The following is a 5,273-nucleotide window of genomic DNA, read 5'->3' on the forward strand; positions in this document are numbered from 1 at the left end:
TCTTTCTTTAATTTGTTTCCTTCCAAATAAAAACCAAAAACTCCAAAAATATTTCATTGTGTTTCTCTGAATTTCTTTTCTTTTTATTGAGTCCTACCGAGGAGAAGACCACGATGAAAATGTTGAGTGGCTCTCATACGCATTATTGTTGATCTAACAGAGAGCCCATATTAGCTTGTTTCCTTCTTTTTGAATAAAATGTTTGCAGATTCTAGCTTAGTGCACGACACTCTTGCACTATTATTACTTTCATATCGTTCGGTCGTGCAAGTAAAAGGCAATAATGACGATATTTGATGAACTGGCTGTGGCAGAGAGAAATGGGTACGAGCTCAACTTGTTCTATTTTTGTAAATATGTTTAACCTAGTATCCATGATTCAACTTATTATGATCAAACATGTTTGCAATGAAAATTAGAGATTATAGTTTCGCATGCCATGCTTAAGTAGCTAGGAGTGGATAATGATTTATCTTGGATGTCAACATTGCGTTAAAATGATTGTGATGTTGCATGATGATATGGTATCCTCCTCTGAATGTTCGAGTGGCTTGACTTGGCACGTGTTCATGCATGTAGTTGAATCAAAACCAACATAGCCTCTATGATATTTATGTTCATGGTGTTCATATCCTATTCATGCTAGTATCCAATGTTACTTATGCATAATGCATGTTCATGACCGTTTTCGCTCTCTAGCTGGCCGCTTCTCAACCTTATTTGCTAGCCTTCGCCTGTACTAAGAGGGAATACTACTTGTGCATCAAAATCCTGAAACCCAAGTTATTCCAGATGAGTCCACCATACCTACCTACATGTGGTATTACCCTGTCGTCCTAAGTAAATTTGCATGTGCCACCTCTAAAGAAACTTCAAATAAGTATCCTTTTTGTGTGCCTGGATTGTTCATAGAGCAACATGAGGTAATCAGTATCTTCCATGCTACGTGGGTTATTCTCATGATGAGTGTTTATTCACTCGTCCTTGAACGAGAGGGGCGGTAATAGAGATTCCTAGTCCCGAACTCAAATTGCAAATAATTAAACAAAACTCCCCCAGGACTGTTGTTGGTATGGACGACACCCGTTGTTTCAGACAAGCCGTGGAGTGTGATTATTGGTGGAGGGGGAGTAAACCTTCACTTTTATCGCTTGGGAACCGCCACTAATGTGTTTAGCATGGAAGATACCGATAACTAATTATCACGAAGTAAATAAGAAGGGTGCATTTCTCAAAATTTCATTTATCTTTGTTTTAAAAACTTAAGCTCTGGCACCTCTGCAAATCACTGCTTTCCTCTGCGAAGGGACTATCTATTTACTTTTATGTTGTGTCATCACCTTCTCAAATAAGCGCCAGAACCTGAGAGCACTATTGTCATCCTCATGCATTATGTGTAGCTAATGTTGGGTGCATCATGAATAGATCTTTTATACCATGAAGTATAGTGTTTAGTCGCTGCTTGAACTTTGGAGGTGCTCCGCATTTATGTTTTGCGGTCTCAGAAAGGGCTAGCGAGATACCACTATTGTTATATTATATCATGGTTGTTTTGACAAAGTGTTGTTGTCTAAGATATCTTATTATTGCTCGCTAGTTGATTATGCCATTGATATGAGTTAATATAATTTTTAAGAGTTACTCTTAACATGGTTAGTTATAATCTTTGTTGAAAACCTGGGTTCTACTTAAGCTTATTTATCTAAACAAGAGCAAAAGAGTTCGTAAAAGTTTTTCTTTTTCACTTTCAATTTATCAACTGAATTGCTTGAGGACAAGCAAAGGTTTAAGCTTGGGGGAGTTGATACATCTCTGTCGTATCTACTTTTCCTAAGCGTTTTCTCTTGTTTTGGACCCTAATTTGCATGATTTGAATGAAAATAACCCGGACTAACGTTGTTTTCAGCAGAACTACCATGGTGTTATTTTTGGTGCAGAAATAAAAGTTCTCGGATTAGAACGAAACTTTGCGAGGAAATTTTATATAATAAAAGAGAATTTCTGGAGCCAAGAACCATCAGAGGGGGGCACCTAGGTGGGCACAACCCACCAGGGCACCCCCTCCGGGCACGCCCAGGTGGGTTGTCCCCACCTGGTGGCCCCGCAGACTCCAACCCTGATACTATAAAATCACATATTTGGAGAAAAAAACATAGAGAAAGAATTATTGCGTTTGACGAGATGGAGCCGCCGCCACCTCCTGTTCTTCATCGGGAGGCCAGATCTGGAGTACGTTTGGGGCTCCAAAGAGAGGGGGTCTTCGATCTTCGTCATCACCAACCCTTCTCCATCGCCAATTCCATGATGCTCCCTACCGGGAGTGAGTAATTCCTTCGTAGGTTCGCTGGTCGGTGAGGAGTTGGATGGGATTCGTCATGTAATCGAGTTAGTTTTGTTAGGGCTTGATCCCTAGTATCCATTATGTTCTGAGATTGACGTTGCTATGACTTTGCCATGCTTAATGCTTGTCACTTTGGGCCCGGGTGCCATGATTTCAGATCTGAACCATTTATGTTATCACCATTATATCTATGTTCTAGATCTGATCTTGCAAGTTATAGTCACCTACTACGTGTTATGATCCGGTAAACCCGGAGTGGCAGAAGTCGGGACACTTCCCGGTGATGACGGTAGTTTGAGGAGTTCATGTATTCACCGTGTGTTAATGCTTTCTTCCGGTTCTCTATTAAAAGTAAGCCTTAATATCCCTTAGTTTCCAATAGAATCCCGCTGCCACGGGAGGGTAGGACAAAAGATGTAATGCAAGTTCTTTCCATAAGCACGTTTGACTATTTGCGGAATACATGCCTACATTATATTTATGAACTAGAGCTAGTGCCGTATCGCCCTACGTTATGACTATTATATGATGAATATCATTCAACAAATTCACCGATCCAATGCCTACGAATTTCTCTTATACTGTTTCTGCTAAGTTACTACTGCTACTGTCACTATTGCACTTGCTACAAAATCATTGCTATCACTGTTACTGTTTCTATTGTTGTTGCTACTACTATAAAAACTATCATACTACTTTTCTACTGATCACTTTGCTGCAGATAATTAATCTCCAGGTGTGGTTGAATTGACAACTCAACTGCTAATACTTGCAAATATTCTTTAGCTCCCATTGTGTCGAATCAATAAATTTGAGTTGAATACTCTACCCTCGAAAACGGTTGCGATCCCCTATACTTGTGGGTTATCAGTATGTTACTTGCCCGAAATTCGATCGTCGGTATCTCTATACCTAGTTCAATCCCATTACCGGCAAGTCTCTTTACTCGTTGCGTAATACATCACCTCATGACTAACTCCTTAGTCATTTTCTTGCAAGCTTACGATGTGTATTACCGAAAGGGCCCAGAGATACCTCTCCGATACTTGGAGTGACAAATCCTAATCTCGATCTATGCCAACTCAACAAACACCTTCGGAGATGCCTGTAGAGCATCTTTATGATCACCTAGTTACGTTGTGACGTTTGATAGCACACAAGGTATTCCTCCGGTATCCGGGAGTTGCATAATCTCATAGTCGAAGGAATATGTATTTGACATGAAGAAAGCAATAGCAATAAACTAAATGATCATTATGCTAAGCTAATGGATGGGTCTTGTCCATCACATCATTTTCCTAATGATGCGATCCCGTTATCAAATGACAACACACATGTCCATGGTTAGGAAACCTTAACCATCTTTGATCAACGAGCTAGTCTAGTAGAGGTTTACTAGTGACACAGTATTTTTTTATGTATTCACACATGTATTTATGTTTTCGATCAATAAAATTCTAGTATGAATAATAAACCTTTATCATGAATAAGGAAATATAAAATAACAACATTATTATTGCCTCTAGGGCATATTTCCTTCAAGTGGTGTGGTAAGCACCCATATGCCTTAGCATTTCATCCCAAATGTTTGTTGTTTAGTCGTTTCCAATCTGCCTGATCAATCCTTGCTTCAACACATCTCTACCTTCCAAGATATCCCTCCAAATTTGACTATGATGACTTCCATAGTTTGCATGCAATATGGATGAGTTTGGACAATAGATGCTTTTTAACAAACGAGCGCTCAGAGATTCAAGATGCTGCAGAATGCGCTATGCTTGTCTCGCTAACATGGCCAGGTTAAAAAGCTCAAAGTCTTTCAAACCTAGACCCCCCATCCCTTTTGGCTATGTTATCACTTTCCACAAGACCCAATGTGACTTGCGGTGGCCATCTTTGCTGCCCCACAAAAACTTCCAGACTAGCATGTTTAGGTGTTCACATAGCCCTCTTGGAAGTTTGAAGCATGACATGGAAAAAACTGGCCCTGCTTTGGCCACCGCTTTTACAAGCACTTCATTACCTGCCGCTTAGATGGTATTTGCTACCCTTCCTTCGATCTTACTTCAGGACTGGTCCTTCAAATATTTGAACACACCATTTATTATGAACCAATATCAGACGGCATGTCCAAGTATTTCTTGTTGAAAGTCTCATTTGGGACGTTGAGCAATTCCTTGATCTCATTCCTAATCGCTTCTGGTACACCCTTACTGAAGAATATCAATGATTTCTCACAAATTATTCGCTAACCAGTGGCCTGACAGTAAATATCTAGCACTTGGTTCATCTCAATGGCTCCCATACTATTTGTCTTGAAGAAGAACACGTTCTCATCTATGCATAACAAATGGTTTACCGGTGGCGCAGAGGATGCCATCTACAAACCGTAAAAATTTGATGACTCACTTTTGGATTTGAAGAGGGACCAAAGGCCCTCTGCTGCTAGCAAGAACAGGTACGGGGAAATTGGATTCCCTTGTTGAGTAGCTCAGGATGCTAGCTAGCTAGATGTGTGTGTGTGCTAGCACCCTAGATGTGCGCATGTAGTTGTGCACTGGGCCTGGCCTCTCATCACAAGCGTTTGAGGCAAGATGTGCGTCCAATTCACCATTCAGCGAGGTATAGACTCGCCCTTCCTTTTTTGGGCGCCCCTATGTCTCGCATTTAGTGAGACAAATTGTTCGCTCGGGTGAAGAGACATGGTAATGGGCCGGCCCAGTAGCACCGTCGCTCGATCGGTTTTCGTTAGTTCATTTTATTGTTCGTTCACTCGATTTCATTTTCTCCTTTTAATCAGGGAGTTCATCTGATGATATGGACTGCTCTGAAGGAACACCCCCCCCCCCCTGAAGGGAATGAAAGCCGTCTGATAATCTTTCTATAGGTTCCCCGAAGAGAATGGAAAAATCATTTTTTGTTATATTTTCAA

Source organism: Triticum dicoccoides, chromosome 5B (genome assembly GCF_002162155.2).
Source record: "Triticum dicoccoides isolate Atlit2015 ecotype Zavitan chromosome 5B, WEW_v2.0, whole genome shotgun sequence".
Lineage (NCBI taxonomy): Eukaryota > Viridiplantae > Streptophyta > Magnoliopsida > Poales > Poaceae > Triticum > Triticum dicoccoides.